The sequence below is a fragment of the Macaca thibetana genome, chromosome X (assembly GCF_024542745.1).
Source record: "Macaca thibetana thibetana isolate TM-01 chromosome X, ASM2454274v1, whole genome shotgun sequence".
Lineage (NCBI taxonomy): Eukaryota > Metazoa > Chordata > Mammalia > Primates > Cercopithecidae > Macaca > Macaca thibetana.
The window spans coordinates 84,125,010-84,146,386 of record NC_065598.1 but is presented as its reverse complement, the minus strand read 5'-3'; the positions used below and the strand labels follow the sequence as shown (position 1 = coordinate 84,146,386).

The 21,377-nt window shown below is 36.3% G+C and overlaps 1 pseudogene; it reads left to right on the top strand.

Annotated features, from left to right (window-relative positions):
- The first annotated feature begins 19,242 nt into the window (after positions 1–19,242).
- On the top strand, positions 19,243–20,175 carry LOC126945357 (F-actin-capping protein subunit alpha-1-like; annotated as a pseudogene).
- Positions 20,176–21,377: the final 1,202 nt, after the last annotated feature.

The window sequence follows — 21,377 nt, the reverse complement described above, 5'->3', positions numbered from 1 at the left end:
TGTTATGAATGCAGTATAAGATAAGAAATAAAAAGACCAGTGAAGGATGATTTACATGGCATCCTAAGGCTATTTAAATATTAAATAATGTATGTAAAGTGCTTAGTAAAATGAAAGTGCAAATAAAATTAGCTATTATTGTTAAAACTTCAAAAAGGAGTTCCCACTGGATCACTATAACATTAGTCATGAAGCAAATGAATGTTTTCGTCCTCTTCTCATGGGGATACTACTATCCTCTTGGCAGTTTATCTCAGATTGTGTAATGACATCCAGAAAGTAACACAATGAGTTTTCAATTTCCATTTACCCCATTGGAGTTACGCATTTAGAAGCAAATCAACCAATGCAAGAAGACTTCAGAAACAGAATACTTCAAATAACTCATACCATATAAAAGTGATTTGTATTACTAATTTACATGAGTTTTCAAAACCTTTCTGCTGAAGTCTCTTATGGGAGACAAGGAAACGTATAAATGTAACTGGTTAAGCAAAGAAGCTACATGTGCAGTCTGTAATATGGTAGAATAACTACTGAATTTATATTATTTGTTATTACCCTTCCAACTTAATGATAAATAGCTACATTACAATTTTGCCGTAGACTCTTATTCATTGTCATATAACACTATACAGAATATAAGTTTCCCATAAGCATTAGAAGTCTATCTTGAATACTTAATTGACAAGATAAGGTCAATTTGCAGGATATAGAAGAAGCATAGAAGTGCACATAGCCAGGAGAAGATGTGCCACCCTTTTCTGGTGGTATTTAACAATGATTTTTTAAAACTGACCTACTTATCTACAGTTTTTACAAGCCAGGGCTAGCTTAAAATTAAGAATGACAACAAATAATTCTGGAGGCCAAAGTCAAAATAAATTTTGTGATAGAATGTGTTATTGATCGCAAAATAAAGTTTTGTCAAGGGAGTTTATGATTGCTCTTCCTGGTCACTGTTGTGTTGTTTTTTGATTTTTTTGTTTGAGAACATAAGCACCCTTTGAAATTATAGTATATTAATCAGTATTCTGCAGAGGGACAGAAATAATAGGATATATGTATATATAAAATAAAATTTATTAGGGAGACTTGGCTCACATGATTATCTGGCAAAGTCCCACAATCTGGGGAAGAAAGAAGCCAGTAGTGGCTCAGTCTGAGTCTGAAACCCTCAAAACCAGGGAAGCCCAAAGTGCAGCTTTTATTCTGTGGCAAAACCAGGGAAGCTGACAGTGCATCCTTCAGTCTGCAGCCAAAGGCCCAAGAAGCCTTGGAAAGCCACTGATGCAATTCCCAGAGTCCAAGGGCCAAAGAACCTGGAGTCTTATGCCCAAGGGCAGGAGGAGCAGAAGGAAGCATCAAGCACAGGAAAAAGAAGGAAGTCCAAAAACTCAGCAAGGAAGGTTATCTCATCTTCTGCCTGCTTTGTTCTAGCAATGCTAGCAGCCGATTGGATGGTGTCCACTCACATTGAGGGTGGGTCTTCCTATCCCAGTCTACTGGCTCAAATGTCAGTCTTGTCTGGTAATGCCCTCACAGACACACCCAGAAACAATACTTTACTAGCCATCTAGGCAACTTCCAATTCAGTCAAGTTGACACTTAATATTATTCATCACAAATAGTACCAAAAATAATAACAATATTAGGAATGACAATATTCAACTTTCCCTGAAGGATATCCATATAATAGACACTGATCTAAGATACTTTCATGTATTATATCATTTAGTATTTTAATAAAACTGAATTAGGTAGCATGATTAACCCCATTTTACAAATGAGGATACTGAAACAGAGAGAGCTTTAAGAACTTGACCAAAATCACACAGCTTATAAATAGTGGAGCCAGAATTTGCAGCCATACAATATGCCTCCAGAGGCCATGTTTTTAATAAGTATGTTATTGTGCCTTCCTTGAATATGGTGACAGTGTCAAACATTAGAGTGGGCATCATTTTCTAGGGGCATATAAGCCTAGAGAGCAATCATAGCTTTGGGTGGCAATCACAGTGTCACTCGTTACCAAATTCTCACTCAGTTGCATTCCTGGGATGGCAAAACCCCCAGAATCCTCCCTTTATACAGTTTCTACTATCACTTATACTGCCACTATTTCTGATGCTTATAGTGTTTTATTCATCTTCATTACTTTAGTTGCTGCTGTCTGAACTGATGCTTCTGCCCCTGCCCCTTCATATTGCCTATGTCCTCTTCTCCTATTCTCCTGCTATCACCTGAGTCCATCTCCAAGTTATCAGCTGATATTTTCCCAAATTGTGCAGCATCCATGTTATCAATTTTTCCTTGAAAAGGATCTCAGCATTAGACATAATTTGGAAACAGTTAAAGGTATTTTTACTATAATAATTATTGGAGTCTTTAATTAAATGATTATGTGTTTTAAATCTACAAAATAGTGGGATCACATTAATTCTTCCCTAAAGCTTTTTAAACAATGGGATAGTTTGATTTTCTCAGAAAAAAATATTAATCTATCCTGATAAGCAAGTTCTACAGAATACAGTTTGAGAAATATTGTATCTTTATAGCTATAAGCCTTACATTTAACTGGTATTTTTCAGCACTTACATGGAACAAAGAAAACTTTTTCGGAAGCCAGATGTGGCTGCATTCCATCTGTTAGCAACCTCTGCATTTGATCATTGGAGTACAGACTGTCATAATTACCTAACTTTCTCCTACTTCCCTAACAATGATTTGGCCACAGGGACTGTACCTCTTTTTGGCCCTCCATAGGTATTCCGGTTCTTTCACATTTATGGCCACTAAGAAAAGGAAATTAGAAACAGTTTTCTAACAGTTAGGCAAGAGGACATTTAGGAACATCCAGTGGTTCCGTAAAAGGTGTTCTTACTTGCTGGACATCAACCAATGCTTTAAACCTAGGAATATTATCTTTTGTTTGCTCCTACTAATGAGTGAGTCCCCTGCTTTTCTGGAGACCCAGGGTGCTTTCTGATATAGTGCTTCAGGTGCTCCTTTGATATACCAGAGTCTCCAAGGTAGGTATGAAGATTAGATACCCGCGGTGATCTATGCTCAGTACCTGAAGGCATATAACAATATAATTATCTTCTATTCCACCCATCTCACACCTTGATTCAATGATGGAAGTAAGTAAAATAACAGGAAATGTTAACATTTATTGAAAATCTGCCATGACCTAGGCCATTTTGTGGCCATATCTCACTTAACACTCATGAAAATCTTTGTTTGGTGATCCACTATTACAGCTGAGGAAAGTGAATCTTAAATAATTTAGGAATTTTATGATAAAAGGGTTATCACCGCTGACCCCACAAAAATACAAACAACAATTAGAGAATACTTCTATGCAAGTGAACTAGAAAATCTAGAGGAAATGGATAAATTCCTGGAAACATACACTCTCCCAAGACTGAAACAGGAAGAAGTTGAATCCCTGAATAGTCCAATAACAAGTTCTTACTGAGGCAGTAATAAATAGCCTACCGAACAAACAAGAAAAAAAGCCAAGGACCAGATGGATTTACAGCTAATTTCTACTGGTGGTACAAAGAGGAACTGGTACCATTTCTTCTGAAACTATTCCAAACAACTGAAAAGGAGGGACTTCTCCCTAACTCATTTTATGAGGCTAACATCTTCCTGATACCAACACCTGGCAGAGATACAACAAAAAAAGAAAACTTCAGGCCAATATCTCTGATGCAAAAATTCTCAATAAAACACTGGTAAACTGAATCCAGCAGAACATTAAAAAGCTTATCCACCACGATCAAGTCAGCATCACCTCCGGGATGCAAGGTTGGTTCAACATATGCAAATCAATAAACATAATTTATCACATAAACAGAACTAAAGACAAAACCACGTGATTATTCAAGAGATTCAGCAAAGGTCTTCAATAAAAATCAACATCCCGTTCATGTTACACACTCTCAATAAAGTAGGTATTGATGAAACATGCCTCAAAATAATAAGAACCATTTATGGCAAACCCACAGCCAATATCATACTGAATGGGCAAAAGCTGGAAGCATTCCCCTTGAAAACTGGCACAAGACAAGGATGTCCTTTCTCACCACTCCTATTCAACATATTATTGGAAGTTCTGGCCAGGGAAATCAGGCAAGAGAAAGAAATAAAGGGTATTCAAATAAGAAGAGAGAACATCAAACTGTCTCTGTTTGCAGATGACATGATCCTATATCTAGAAAACCCCACTGTCTCAGCCCAGCTTTGTAAGCTGGTAAGAAACTTCAGCAGTCTCAGGATACAAAATCAATGTGCAAAAATCACAAGCATGCCTATACGCCCACAAAAGACAAGCCAAGAGTTAAATCATGAATGAACTCCCCTTCACAATCCCTATGAAGAGAATAAAATACCTAGCAATACAGCTAACAAAGCACATGAAGGACCTCTTCAAGGAGAAATACAAACCACTGCTCAAGGAAATCAGAGAGGACACAAACAAATGGAAAAACATTTCTTGCTCATGGATAGGAAGAATCAATATCATGAAAATGGCCATAATGCCCAAATTTATAGATTCAATGCTATTCCTTTCAAACTACCATTGACAGTCTTCAGAAAAATAGAAAAAAACTACTTTACAATTCATACAGAACCACAAAAGAGCTTGTATAGTCAATACAATCCTAAGCCAGAAGAGCAAAGCTGGAGGTATCATGCTACCTCACTTCAAACTACACTACAAGGCTACAGTAACCAAAACAGCATGGTACTGGTACTACAACAGACACATAGGCTAATGGAACAGAATAGAGATCTCAGAAATAAGACCACACATTTATAACCATCTGATCATTGACAAACATGACAAAAACAAGCAATGGAGAAAGATTCCCTATTTAATAAATGGTGCTGTGAAAATTGGCTAGCGGTATGCAGAAAGTTGAAACTAGACCCCTTCCTTACACCTTACAGAAAAATTAACTCAAGATGGATTAAATACTTAAATGTAAAACTTGAAACTATAAAAACCCTAGAAGAAAATTCAGGCAATACCGTTCAGGACATAGGCATGGACAAAGATTTCATGATGAAAATGTTAAAAGCAATTGCAAAAAAAGCAAAAATTGACAAATAGGATCTAATTAAACTAAAGTACTTCTGCACAGCAAAAGAAACTATCAATAATGTGAAGAGACATCCTACAGAATAGGATAAATTTTTTGCAATCTACCCATCTGAAAAATGTCTAATATCCAGAATCTACAAGGAACTTTAACAAATTTACAAAAAAAAAAAAAAATTAAAAAATGGGCAAAGAACATGAACAGACACTTCTCAAAAGAGGACATTTATACAGCCAACAAACATAAGAATAAAAGCTCAACATCACTGATCATTAGAAAAATGCAAATCAAAACTACAATGAGATACCATCTCATGCCAGTTAGAATGGTGATTATTAAAATGTCAAGAAACAATGGATGCTGGTAAGGCTGTGAAGAAATAGGAATGCGTTTACACTTGATGGGAATGTAAATTGGTTCAACCATTGTGAAAGACAGTGTGGCAGTTTCTCAAAGACCTAGAACCAGAAATACCATTTGACCCAGCAATGCCATTACTGGGTATATACTCAAAGGAATATAAGTCATTCTATGATAAAGATACGTGAAGACATATGTTCACTGTAGCACTATTCACAATAGCAAAGAAATGGAATCAACCCAAATGCTCATCAATGATAGACTAAAGAAAACATGATACATATACACCATGGAATACTATGCAGCCATAAAAAGGAATGAAATTGTGTCCTTTGTCAGGGTGTGGATGGAGCTGGAAGCCATTATCCTCAGCAAACTAATGCAGGAACAGAAAATCAAGCACTGCATGTTCTGACTTATAAGTGGGAGCCGAACAATGAGAACATGTGGACACAGGGAGGGGAACAACACATACTGGGGCTTGTTGGGGAGGGAAAGATGGAGGGAGAGCATCAGGAAAAATAGTTAACTCATGAAAGGCTTAATATCTAGGTGATGGGGTGACAGGTGCAGCAAACCACCATGACACACATTTACCTATGTAACAAACCTGCATGTCCTGCACATATATCCCAGAACTTAAAATAAAATAAAATAACATTTTGAAAAAGAGAATTTAGGGATTTTGTTCAAAGTCACATATCTCCTATGTAACATAAGTAGTCTGTGCTTTTTCTATAATTAAATCATGTTTAATTAACATATTCAGCATTGTGTTAATACACAGTGCTTATTTTTTCCTATTTATATTTTTAAAATTTTTATTAGTTTCAAATTTGCATTAGAATGAAAATCTTTTCCAGATTTAACTGAATATCATTGGAGTCAAAAGCAAACCTGAAAGGATACAACAGTAGAAATTCTGTTAATAAACAAACAACAACTGAGGTGTGAATAATTTAAAGAAAATTTCTAGTGAATTCTGGCATGCAATTTCTGTCTTTACTATGGTCTAAATTTCAAATTAATGTTAAACCTACTAATGAAATAGCATTGTGAAAGCTTAATTTAGAGGATTCTAAGAACAGTTTGTCCAGTTTCTTTCTCTAAATTCTCCCTCTGATATTACCTATCAGATATTTCAACAAGAAAATAGAGTGCTGCTCTTTCAAACTGATATTAAGCATCATTCAAAGTAATGGTGACTTCTCTCAGATCATCCTGACATCAGCAAAGTATTAGTGTGTACATTGAAAAGGATTTCTTTTCCAGGCTCCAAGACACTTTCAAAATTTGAGAATGCTAACAAAGCAGACAATTTCGAAGGGCAGATACCAACTGCAGGCAATCTAAGGAGACTTATCATAGGCACACCTCTATGGATATAATTGATATTTTTCTGGAATATTGTCCCTAAAAGGCAGCTTTACCTAATTCTCAAGTTCATACAACATCTTTTGACTAGTGTCATTGTTTCTACAACAAAATGTATAGTATAAAACCATTAAGTTCTCTATTAAGGAACCTCACTGGTTTTCTGTCTGGTCAGGCCCAGGGCATTTGTGGTCTCCTTTCTTTGTTCCCATAGGCTGAAAGAATCCAATACACCTCCGTAACAGAAAAGTGTAGTGAAAAGCTTTGAATTTATACCATCTGAATCATGTCTCTGCCATTTATCAGCTATATGCTTTGGGACAAATTCCTTAACAACCGTCAACTTAGTTTCCTAAATGTAAAACAAAGATAATGCTTACTATGTTGTTTTATAATTAAGCAAAATAATGCTTATAAATGCCTAGCACAATACCTAACACACTAGGCGAGTATACAATCAATATTGGGTTTCAGCTACTTAGTCTTTTTCTAAGTGTTCTTCACTTTCCCCTCCTAGATGCCCCCACGGCTTCTACCCTAGAAAGTTCTACCACCATCCCTATCTTACCAAACTTCGGTTTTGCTGCCAGAGATTTCTCTCCTAAGATTCAAAATATCCTACCCTAAATAGTTTTTGGCACATTTGTATTTCTTAGAAACCTTTTAGATCTTGGCCCTGAAAGGTCTACTCTTTCCCCTGGCCCATTTGTTCTTGTCCTCAGTTGATGGCCGGCTGCTTATTTCCCAGGTTATTTCTACCCATGAGTGAAGCTCAATTTCTTATTGTTATAAATTTAAGTGTGAGCTAAAACCCTTTGAAAGTCACATGGCTCCAATATCTAGTACATCTTTTATCTTTCCTAGGAGCCTGTTTTGTCAAATCATATTTCCTTTATACTGCCCTATTCAAATGTTTTTTTCTGGTTCAAAGAGCCATAATTTTATTTCTGAACTGAAAACCATTGCTAGTTTAAAGAGTCTTTAAACTAAAGAGCCATTTGCAGAGTCTAAATGGCTGCCATAGCTTGAGAAAAATACATGAGTTAACCTCTGCGGGTTTGTGTTATTGTTACCACCTTTTCCACAACCACTTAAATGACTCACTGAGGTATGCCATAAACCCCAAAAGAACTTTTATAATTATATTTTGTAACAAAAATATCTTAGGCATAAGGAAATATCAATGCACATGATATCTATCTATCAAGGTAAAAAATATAAAATTATAATTAGTCACATATCCACAGGTAAGAGTAAAACTACACACACATATTAGTTTAAACTAAAATAGCCATCTTCATCTCTCCTGTTTTTTTTTTTTTTTTGAAAGAAAAACAAACCAAAACACCTTATAAAGTTTAACAGTATCTGATTTTGGAATTGAGTTTTTAATTTAAATATGTTAGAGGATTGAGTGCCAGAAAGTATGATATGGTGTGCCACCCATGTGCTAAAATTTTCTCATTTCTTAACAGACACCACCCAAAATTAGAGAAGTGTTCGAATTAAAGAATGTTACAGCTATTAACACTCTTAATGATTACCTACCCATAAGCCTTGCTATACTAGGTGATTAATAATTTAATTAATTGATTTTTATTAAATTTATATTTATTTATTTTGAGACGGAGTTTCACTCTTGTTGCCCAGGCTGGAGTGCAATGGCACAATCTCGGCTCACTGCAACTTCTGCCTCCCGGGTTCAAGTGATTCTTCTACCTCAGCCTCCCCAAGTAGTTAGGATTATAGGTATGTACCACCATGCCCGGCTATTTTTTTTTTTTTTTTTTTTGTATTTTTAGTAGAGATGAGGTCTCACCATCTTGGTCAGGATGATCGGTGATTAATAATTTTTAATCAAACTTAAATAAATAAAAATTGAATAATTTTCAAGATCATTCATGCAAGTTACGTAGTTAGTAACAAAGCTATGACTCCAACTCAGGGCTTTTTATCATAGTCCAGATTTTTAAAAGATATACCACATTTCCTATTTAGATAACTTTAACAAACAAAGGCAATCATTACTTGCATACAGTGCTACTCACTTTGTCCCAAATTTGATCTACTGACAAGCCAAAAAGTAATAATATAGTAAACAGACACTTCTAGAAATTGTCACGCAAATCTCTGACTCAATAAATAGATTAAACCAGGTGGCAATGGATAGGATAGACTTTGAAAAGTACTAGTCAATGGACAAATGCACTTTAAATGTACATGCTTTATATCAAAAGCTTACCTTAAGGAAATAATATACAGGAAAATTTTCTGATGTAGGCTATCTATTCCTGTCTATACATTTTAAACCTTATTTTTAGAGCTAATTAATGCATCGGAAGACTAGACAGCAAGATTACATAATGTGGCTCCCTCCTAAAGACCACATTTTTTTTCACTGAGTTGCCTTTTTATATCAATCTCCTGAAATTTCTCTAAGATTTCTAAAAGAAATAGGCATATAAAATGTTTTCATGCATTTTCTATAGTAGACAAGGTCTCCACCAACTTTCATACATACAAGGTCATAAATACATTTAATTTTTATTAGAGAAAGCTTTGCTTCTTCAGAGGTGCAGGATTAATAGTTCTCTAAAGAGAATTGCAACCTAAAGAGACGTACAATCAATTTCTCTCTTAAGCCTCCACCTTACTCCCACCGTCCATAATACCTCATGCTTCTAAAGGCTGAGACTCTGAAGTACTTTTTCTCTGATAATTACTTGCTACTGTTTCAATTATGTCTTCTACAAATTTGATAAAATCTCTTGCCCATTGTACTATGTCTCCCATACACTTTGTCCTTATAAATTAAAACATTTTGTTAATTTAAAAAATAAATTTAGTTCTTGCTTAGTAAAGCAGAAAAGAAAGATATATGAGCAAACTGCTATGTCCAATAAAATGTTATTCAATAACTTTATTTAATTTTTAAAATTAAATGATCACAATTTTTACTGTTTAATTTTAAAATAACATCATTGTGTTATATATGATTTTGTGTTAAGTCACTTTTGGAATAAAGTAAGTAATAAATATAGGCTTCTGAAATAAACACTACCACTTTCTTTACACTATTACTTGAGCAGATAAATGATAAAAATGTTTGTCACCTTTCAATGATAAAATCCTGATCTTCTGTACTTGAATATTGGGGAATCACATCTTATTAGTCAGGTGTCATTTTGTGTTGTCTAACCTTGGACTACTTTGTTAATCTCTCTGATCCTTAGTTTCCTCATCTACAACATGAGGATCATAATTACGTAATAGTGCTGAACTCAAAGGGTTGCTGTAATAATTACATGTATACATTTATGCAAAGTACTTAACACCTGGCCCATCTCATAAAAATTGATTAACATTTGCTATTATTAAGAGAAAACTAAGTTGCAGAACATTATATAGAGCATGACCTTGTGGAGGTGATGAAAGTTTCCTGCTCACATCTTTCTTCAAGAGAACCCACTTTCGTGAGCACACTTGTCCTACATATGCCATATGTGAAACATTTAAATTTATTGTGGTGTTCATATGCTGAGGCCTTACTTCCTTTGAGATGCTGCCAAGCAATGACTAACAGGGTGGAGGGTTGCTAGATTTGGGCGGTTGATGACCCGGGGCTCTTGCAATAGGCAATTCTTTTTCTGGGATTCCCAATTAGTCTAACACATAAATTTTTAGAACTGTGTTACGTGGTTTGAGACTCTTCCTTCCCAATTGTTGCCCCTTCCCTTTTTTATGTCACAGGTGTCACACATGCTTCAGGCTAAAGGCTCTTCTTGCCTGCTCCTCCTTCCTCTCTCTTCATTTTTCGCAGGAGATTCCCCAATAAATCTCTTTTCCATATAATGGCATATTTACAGCTGTTTCTCAGAAGAGATCTAAACCAATACAGATTATTTTATACACACACACACACACATAAGTATATATACATATATATGGAAATTATATAAAAATTCTTGAAAGACAAAGAATAAATTGATCAATTGCCTATAAGGAGTATAAATGTAGGTTGAATACTTTGACATTTTCCAACTTTTGGTTTATATTCTACTCAAATTTTATTTGAAGGTTTAGTGTAAGCATGCATTAATTTTATATTTAAATGCAAATAAATTCATAAATAAACTAAATTCAATTAGAAACAACATGTTAAATGAAAAAAAATATTGAACACGGACTTAGAAACTCTGGATTTGGATATCTGCTCTGACATTTTTTAACTGAGCAAACTAAATTCTCAACCTTACTCTCTTCACCTGAAAAAATGAGAATAATGATTGTCATATGACATTGTGTCTAATATAAAATGTAGGTTATCCATGCCAATGACATCCACTGTCAAAATATCCACTTCTCACTATTTAAGTTCAAGATCAACCTTGTACAGAAAACAAATGCATGAATGCCTATATAGCATAATCTAAGATTTTGAGGGGCCTTATCTACCCAATGATAACACCTTTCTCTGTTTTCTGTAATTTGAACCGTGCCAGGGAAGAGGGTCTTGAATCCTGTTATTATAGATATATTATATGGTGTTCAGTGCTCTATCATCTCTATACACAAAATTAGCACTTGAATGACCAAATTTCACTATGAGTTTTGTTGATGGCAGTGAGATGCAGAGAATCTTGTTTCCATAGATTGATAGTCGCCCCATTTGCAGAAGCTTGTTTTGTTTCTTATAACCAGAATGCTTTTTGCAACATTGATATTTTTGTTATTAACTCTTACTTAGTAATAAAGTAATTATTGTAAATTATCCAGGCATCACAGGTGCATGCCCAACTAGAGACTCCATTTGTATTGGCCCAAACGAAGCATCTGATGAAATAAAATGGTGATTTCAATGACTGGTTAAAAAAAAAATGTTGAACAAATAAAATGTTTTTCAAAGTTAAATTATTACTTTTAAATTCAACAATTAGATTACCTAATTTATCTAACAACCCCACTGCCATGGAAAACAAAATTAGTCCAAAAACCCTTAAAATAAGTAAGTTGAAAAATAGTGTAATAAATGAATCCTTTACCTCTACATGTAACAATAATTTTAAGAAAAAACTTTTTAAAAAGTTTAAAAATAAAGCATTCTTTGACATTTATAGCCATGCTTCTAAATTATAGTTAAGTGTCTCTTTTGTCACTTGCCATTCATTCTTCAGTCTCTCTGGACCCCTCATCTCAGTGAATAATACTACCATCTACTGGTTACCAATACTGGAAATGTTGAGCTATTGTTTTGCCCTTATACTCTAATACCATACATTCACTTGGATTTCTGATATACATATCTAACTTAATATACAAAAACTAAATCATTTATCATCCATCCTCTTAACCCGATCTGCTCATAGCTTTCTCCATCTCATTTATTGGCAATCCCATTTTTCAAGCTTCTCTGGCCAAAAGCACCGACCTTATTGTTTACTCCTCTTTTTATATCTTTGATAGAATCCATCAATGAAATCTTGTATATGTTCCTTCATAATTTATGCAGAATTTCATCATATACACATCACATGGCCACTTTCATAACCGTTCTTTACCAGAATTATTTTCATTGTTTCCTAACTGGACTTTCTACTTTCACTTTTGTTCCTTTACAATTTATTCCCAACTAAACCGGAATGAACCTTTTGAAAGAACCATGGAATATTTCTCTGCTCAAAGCCCTCCATTGATTCCTCAATTCCACCAGAATGAAAGCCAAAGTCCTTATGATCCTTTACCAAGGTCCTACACAATGTGATCCCCATTTTCTCTTTAACATTATATTCCAGTTCTGTATTCTTTCACTACACTCCAGCCAAACTGGCTTTATTTCTTGAACATGCCTGGCAGTCTCTAACTCAGCATATTTACACTATCAATCACCTATACCTGGAAAGCTCTTCTTCCAGATATCTACCTTCTTCTTTCTTTCTCTTCACCTTTTCAGTGAGGCCCAATCCTTACTAACCACACTATTATCGCTGTAACTCTCATTCTTTTAGCATTCTCTATTTTTTGCAGCTCTTCTCACCTTCTAGTATACTAGAAAATATCTGACAATGAAGCAGTATGTTTACTTCTTGCAAGATTTAAACTGATTATGGCACCCAAGAGACACCAACAACTAAGACATGGGGTTAACTATGTAACTCAGAGTCAGTTTCATGATATTTGTTCTATTTTCAGAAAAATCTAGAAAAAGTGGTGTCAACAAAAAGGGTCAAACTCTAAAATATTTAAAGAGATTTATCTTGAACCAAATGTAAGTGACTATGGCCCATGACACAGCCTTCAAGAGATCCTGAGAACATGTCCCCAAGGTGGTTGGAGTGTATCTTGGTTTTATACATTTTAGGGAGACATGAGACATCAATCAAAAACATTTAAGATATATACTGGTTCGTTCCAGAAAGGCGGGACCAGTTGAAATGGGGACTTCCAGGTTATAGGCAGATTTAAAATTTTTCTAATTGGCAATTGGTTGAAAGAGTTATCAGTTACTGTGGGTAGTAGTCAAACACGAACAAGGCAGGAGAGGGCTCCCACACCCCACCAGGAAAGTCAGGCGACTATCAGGTGATGGTCAAGCAGTTGTCATGCTGCCTCTCTAAAATAATAATAGGTTGCAGCCAGTGCCAGGGAAAAGTAGTCTCCCTACGGATAGAAAACATCTGAAACAGGTTCTCAGCAGCTTTTTGATAAGATCTTAGGAGTTGGGCAAATTGGCTCAAGCATGTGCATTAAGAGGCAAAATGGCAGAGTACGACCTTCCAGGGAAATTTTGCAGGTAAAGGGAAGAACGCCTCAAGTGAGCATGTGTACAACTCCAGTAAATACACTGCGTGTGCTTGCCTCCCAAGTGCTAGCAGCCCACTGTGCATGCAGGCAGCCTGCCTCAAGGGAAGAATCAATGGAGAAGTAACCCAAGACCCCGGAAGTACATCAACATAAAAAACCCCAAGTCAAAAGGTCAACCCTGCACTTGTTCTTCAAGTTGACTGCTTGCGCATCTTCCAAGTATACTTTCTTTTCTTTCATTCCTGCTCTAAATATTTTTAATAAATGTTAATTCCTGCTCTAAAACTTGCTCCAGTCTCTCCTTCTGCCTTATGCCCCTTAGTCAAATTCTTTCTTTTGAAGAGGCAAGAATTAAGGTTGCCACAGACCCATATGGATTCATCATCACTAACAAATAGAAAAGAATATCTGGGTTGTGATAAAAGGTTATAGAGACCAAAGCTTTACCATGCAGATAAAGTCTCCAGATAGCAGGGTTCTGAGATAATAGATTGCAAATGTTTTTTATGAGACTTACAGTCTGTGTTGATGTTAATGCCAGGAGAGGTATAATGAGGCATATCCAACCTCCACTTTCTGTTATGGCCTGAGCCAGTATTTCAGGTTAAAAATTAGAGTGCCCTGGCCTAGGAGGAAGTGCATTCAGATGGCTAGAGGCCTTAGAATTTTACTTTTGGTTTACACGGTCTCTCAGAACAGAAACTTGAATATCAATAGGCAGACATACTGTCATTTTAGAAGATGCTAAGAGCCAGAAATTAAGTGGCCTCAGGAATAGAATACAAGCTTCAGTTGACTGAGAAGTTTCAAAAATTAATGCCACATTTCAGACTGTGCTAGTCCTGATGTACAGACTTAAATTTAGGCAAGGCAAGGACAGAAAATGGAAGAGTGTCTATTAGGTTGATAAGTAAGGAAGTAGAATTCCAATCGTTAGATCTGGTAACAAACTCAGAATAAAAATTGAGGTAAAGTATGTTCCTGAATAACAAACTGGAATCCTGGTTCTTGTATCTTGTTGGGAATCATTATCACCTGGGAAGCATGTTTTAAAAATCTAGGATCTCTGGGAATCATAAACTACAAAGTAAGAGACCCTTGAAATTTGTACTTTGGAAAGCTCCTTGAAATAATTCCAGTGGAGTCAATCCTCTGACCTGCTGCTAACTTCATTTTACTTGACTAACTACAAGATTTCTTTCAAGATTTCAGGCTTCCTCAAGATTCTGGGCCTGAAAAAAAGAATTGAGTAGGTTCTGCAACAGTGGGATATGAGATTTGAAGGTTAGATCAACACAATCTTTTAAAAAAGGCACAAAATGGCATTTCCCTTACACTGTAAAAACCATTAGGGGAAGTTTTATCTGTGTCTTTGCCACCCTTCATACAGTGTCCGTAACAGTGGCTGCTACATAGTAGATGCTTCATAAATTATGGAATTGGTTACATAAAATCAATGCCTACATGATAGGTTTCTTTAAAAGTCATTCTAAATATTTTGAAATTCAACTATTTTTTCTCACTTGCTCTGCAATGAAAGCAGTCTAAAACATCTATTCAATGTAGTTTTTAATATATACTAAAAACTTATAAAGTTTAAAAACGTTGTTTTACCTCTGAATAAAACCAGTACTGGCACTAGGAACTAATATTTTGCCAATTTTCCCTGAGAAGAATTTGTTGCCCTTTTTTCGTGATGAATAAAATATCACTGTCTGTTTTGACGATGGTGTCCACATTCAGCTCTTCTGGTAGTGAGGAAATTCATTCGTTTGCCTCTCTTGCAGTCAGTCGCTGTAGGTTGCTTCTGCTCTCCATTTATCTATGTTCTTTTTGAATGGGGAATATTTAAACCATCGAATTTTCAAGTAGGTTTGGAAACTGAAAAAGTAATGGTGCATACAAATACATTATGTATTAATGAGAAACTGTATTTAACTTACGATTATGTCACTTATATTCTTATCTGGCAACTAGCTGCTTCTTTGAGCTCTATAATTGCTGCTTCTCTAATAGTCTTACTCTATCTCCTTAAAGACAATCTAGTTCACACTAGTGGAAAGTGGTATAAAATCACTGCAACTGTGGCTTTTGCAAATCTTTTATTAGGTTGAGATTTCCTTCTATGAGCTTTATCCCATGAATAATATTATTGTTTTGTAAAAGGAAAATAAATCTTGGGACCCCAAAATCACTAAGCTAAAGATAAAAGTCAAGCTGGAAACCACTTAGGACAAGCCTGCCTTGCATTCTATTCAAAGTCATCCTTTGTTCACTGAGATAAATGCATGTCTAAATGCCTCCTTTGGAAAGGCTAATGAGAAACTCAAAAAAATGCAACCATTTGTGTCTTATCTACCTGTGACCTGTAAGCCCCTTCCCTACTTAAGTTCTCCCCGTTTTGCTTCGAGTTGTCCGGCCTTTCTCGACCAAACCAATGTTCATCTTACATATATTGATTGATGTCTCATGTTTCCCTATAACGTATAAAACCAATCTGTGCCCTGACTGTCTTGGGCATATGTCCTTAGGACCTCCAAGGCTGGGCCATGGGCGCACATCCTTATATATGACAAAATAAACCTTCTAAATGGACTAAGACATGTCTCAGATTTTGGGGGTTCATATGTTGGTAACTATGAAGGGATTTTGAGTGGAGGGATCCCTGACCTTTCACAAATCTATCGGTGCTTGGTACTGTTACAGGTAGTTAGATAGGCACGAGCAGGGAAGAAGATGGCTCTCCCCTGATCCACTAGGAATGTCAAGTGACAGTTTGATGATTATCACACTGCTTCTCTAAAAATAGTACTTCAGCAGCCACAGGGAGAGATAGTCTCATGATGTTCACAGCTATTAACATTAAAAGTGCTCATTGAATGCAGATGCCAGGGAAAAGAAAGTTCCTGGGCATGTGCACTAGGAGACATAGTGGTGAGGTATGATGTTCCGGGTACACTCCACTGGAAAAAGGGAAGAAAGCCTCAGATGAGGGTGAGTACAACTCTTTAGACAAACTGCGTATGCTCAGTTCCCAAGGGTAAAAAGGGTGCTATGCATGAAGGAAGTCCACCCTAATGAAAGAGTCATGGGAAAGAGGTGAGCATATAAAGTCCTAGGATCAAGATCAAACGCTCCTTTTTGACTCTATTTTGATCTTCAGGTGCCCTCTTGGATCTCTTCTAAGTGACCTTTCCTTTCTTTCCTGTTCTAAAGCCTTTTGAAATGAACTTCCACTCCTGCTCTGAAACTTGCCTCGGTCTATTTTCCTGCTTTATGCCCCTCAGTCTAATTCTTTCTGTCCCTGAGTCTAACTTTTTCTTCTGAGGAGGCAAGGACCGAAGTTGCTGCAGACCCTCATGGATACACCGCTGGTAACTCAGGGTAACTTGGATCTCTTCCACTCGTAACAGAACCAGCCTGTGCTATTTTTATGGCTCAAACAAATAGGACAATTTGCTGACACATGGAAGTCCCCCAGCCCCCACCCGACCCTCAGAGAATCCCTGATGTCCCCAAATTTGGTCAAGATCTAAAGTGTATTTTGCTGTACAACTCCTCTTTTTTGGAGTTTTACTTGCTTCCAACAAAAAAGGCGTTTCCCTGTTTCCATAACAATGGAAAGCAGATAGCTTCTTTCTGGAGTTTGAGCTCACTTCAAACAAGGAAGGTGAGTTTGACTTTTTTCCTGCTTCTAGGATGTTAGGTCTTTAGCCTAAGACCCATCCCTAGGTAAGTAGATGAATTGGAGTTTTGTCTTGGCTAAAGTTAACATTAACAACAAACTGGTCTAAATTTCTCCTTACCATTAGAGCACTCAGTGATCATATTCTTGGGTTTTGTTGTTGTTGCTGCTGTTATTGTTTATTCTGGTCTTTCTCCTATCAGATTTAACCAACTCTACCTAACTTGGTCAAATCCGAATGAGAACTCCAAATTATGGGTAACAAGACCTCACTGAATTGGCTAAAATTCCTCACAGCTGCAAAAGAGGGGAAAAAGAAAACAACAAACAAAACCATTAACTTTGTTGCTGTGTTTGCTTCCCATCTTAAAAAAAAAAATGTTGTTTCATTTACTTTTCTTCTACCCTATACCTCTTTCTCCCTTTGCCATCTTCAGTACCAGGAAAAGTCTAGAGAAGGCTTCTAATGACTCAAACCCATTTAAAGAATTGAAAAACAATGTTGCCACTTACCCCTTTTGGGGTGTTCTGTTTTGTGTGTGTGTGAAGTTTCAAGAGTCAGGGGCAGATTTTTCTTAGGTCCAAAGTTCTGATTTCCTGCACTGCATTACCTAACCTTTATGACTCTGGGGGTACCAGAGAATATGTTGTACTCTGAAAGGATTTGACCTTGGCATGTGTAATGGCAGATAAGAGCTACAAAGTATAGGGGTGGGTGAGGACAGTTTACAGCAAGTGGTCTTGGCTATCTTTTTTCCTCCTAGAAAGTTGTTTTTTTAAGAATTCTAATTCCAGTTCAATAAAGGGTTTTCTCTATTTATTTTTCTCCCCAAATTAATTTCAATGTGGCTTGTCTGTGTGCATTTACATAAGGAGCTGACCTGTTGTCTTCATAGGTAAATGAAAGACTGAGTTTCCTCAGCTCCAAACAGAAAATGCATTTTACTCCTCCCAACTGAAAGACACCCCTGGGTGATCTGGAGCCTCATGGGAGTGTCTAGTGGCTTTACCCCCCATGATGTGCAATGGTCCTACGGGGAACCACCAACAGAATTAGTTTTAAAAAGGCTCATCCAGAAAGTGCGTATGGGAGCTGGCCAGTCCATGCTTTGTGCCTCCCTGGAGGTGCTTAGAGACAAAACACATAGAGGGTAGCAATGACTCAGTGGTAACATACTGTAGCCTCCCACTGGCAACCAGCACACACTTCAACCCAGTCCACAAAAACCCTGGATGACAACTCAGTTCCTTCTTTTAAGAAAATAAACAGTGGAAAAGAAATTATGTAATAATGAGGAGAAAACAAGGAGAATGACCTCCTTCGGGGCACTGTGTTAGTTTTATGGCACCTCTACTTGCTAAAGTTTGTGAAAAATAGAAATATTATGGTCTTTGTGCATATTAACATTAAGGAAAAAGAGCCCTAAGGTTAATGTGTAAGCTGTAGAGTTCCTAAATTCTCTTTTTCTCTATTTCTTTTTCTGCCTGCTTTAAATCTGCTGTTACTTTTCTACTGAGATAAAAACCACGGTTTGAACCCAACCTCTTTGTTTTGTTTTTGAAAGCCAGCAAATTTGTATTAATATTTCATGGCTAGAGTTCTGAAGCAAAAGTTACAGAATCTTTGTGTGTGAGTGTGTGTATGTTTGTGTGTGTGTATATTTAAAAGGCCTTTATGATAGATTTCTATTTTATGTTTAACTGGCAATTAAGCTGGTTTCGATTTCCCTCTAGCACACCAGACTTTTTCTCTTTACTTTGAGATGTAAATTTTTGTTATCACATTTTCACCTAAGGGTTATTTTCTTCAATATAAAAATTTGTGGCTATTTAGCTGACAATTACCTAGGGTAATAAAACAGGTTATCATTTTGAAAGTGTAAAAAAAAGGTCTTAGAACAGCCCAAGATGGCCGACTTTGATGACTGTGTGTCTGATGAGAAGGTAGGCATAGCTGCTAAATTCATCACTCATGCACCCCCAGAAGAATTTAGTGAAGTATTCAATGATATTCAGCTACTACTTAATAATGACAGTCTCCTCAGGGGAGGGGTAGCACATGCATTTGCCTAGTATAACATGGATCAATTCAAGCCTGTGAAGATAGAAGGATATGAAGATCAGGTCTTAATTACCGAGCACAGTAACCTGGGTAATAGCAGATTTTTAGATCAAGAAACAAAATTTCCTTTAAATTTGATCACTTATGGAAAGAAGCAGTGACCCCATCCAGAAGAATTAGATGGAGGTCTGAAATCTTGGAGAGAATCCTGTGATGGTGTTTTAAGAGCCTATGTGAAAGACCATTATTCCAACGGTTTCTGTATTGTCTATGGTAAAACTATTAATGGACAACAGACTATTACTGCACATATTGAAAGCCACTAGTTTCAGCCTAAAAACTTTTGGAATGGTCGTTGGAGATCAGAGTGGAAGTTCACCATCACACCACCTACAACCCAGGTGGTTGGAGTGCTTAAGATTCAGGTTCACTATTATGAAGTTGGCAGTGTTCAGTTGGTTAGTCATAAAGATGTACAGTATTCACTAACTGTTTCGAATGAAGCCCAAACTGCAAAGGAGTTTATTAAAATCATAGAGAATGCAGAAAATGAGTATCAGACAGCAATTGGTGAAAACTATCAAACAGTGTCAGATACCATGCTCAAGGCCTTGTGCTTGCAGCTTCCAGTTACCTGCACCAAAATCGACTGGAACAAGATAGTCAGCTACAAGATTGGCCAAGAAATGCAGAATGCTTAAAGGCTGAATGTAGGATTCTTCAGTATGTGGAAAGACAAAGATTCAATGTGTAGTCATATGATAAATAAGTGATTTATAAACAAGAGTGATATTTTGCTAGGGCTTTCAAAGTTAACTGGTTTTCTGGCCTCATGGAATACTGTTGAACCTATAGCACTGTCTTGATTCTTTTGTGTTCTCTGCCTTGTAGTTTTCTGTTATTGCTATATCTATGTGTAAACCTTTTTTTTTTATTGTTGTTAATTCTGCCACATTTAATGTTGGTGAGAGAGAAATCTATCCTAATGACATTTTACTGTTTAAAACAGTTTCCTAGCCATGAAGCCCTGTACTGATTTAGACAAGGTATTATGGTCATTACTTTCTACCTCTATCCTTCCAACCACTTCTGGTACTTCACTGGTTTTTACTGATCCATCAACACCTAAAGAGGCTATGCTACAATCTATAGCTAAATGGACACATTCATCCTTCTCCTTCTGACTGCTTTGATCATCATTTATTGCATCTTATAACTGTAATTTTCCAAAGTTTGGATTGGAACTTTTCAGGTCCTTTTTGGAGGGCAAAGGAAGTGTCAGCTTCTCTGCAGAACTTGTTTTTAAATCCAAACACTTGAACCACATTCCCTGCACATGAACATGTTTGCTTTTATCCCTTCTCACATTGTCTCCTTCCCATCTTAGTACCATTGTAGTTATAGACGTCTGCATTTTTAGAAGCATTTTACCCATTTTTTTAAACATTCAGGAACTGCTGACATACTGTGGATATAGAGTATAAAACTTGAAAAATGCAGATGTTGAAGGAATACTAGGTATCTTGTGCTTTAATACTTTATGGCAGGATTGTACTATAAGCAAATGAATTAAACATCTATGTAAGTCATAAAAACTTAAAATGAACCAAAGTGAAAAGGATAACTTCTAGGCAGTGTCTTTCTGTTGTAACCTGTTATTTAAGGAAATACTAGTGTTTTCCTCTAAACAGGATGTAAAACTTATTTCAAATCACTCTTTCTCGGTTCTGCCTGCCAAGAAATCAAGTGTAACTGTGATAAAATAACATTTCTCAGGTATATTGGCAGGTATGTGTGTAATCTCAGAATACACAGGTGACATAGATATGATATGACAACTGGTAATAGTGGATTAATTTACATTGTTTATACGTCTGCAACCAGGCCTTAAGGGAAGATCAGATTTTTAAAAAACCAAGTAGTGTCTTCCTACCTATCTCCAGATACATGTCAAAAATAAAAGGTGTTTGTGCTTACATTT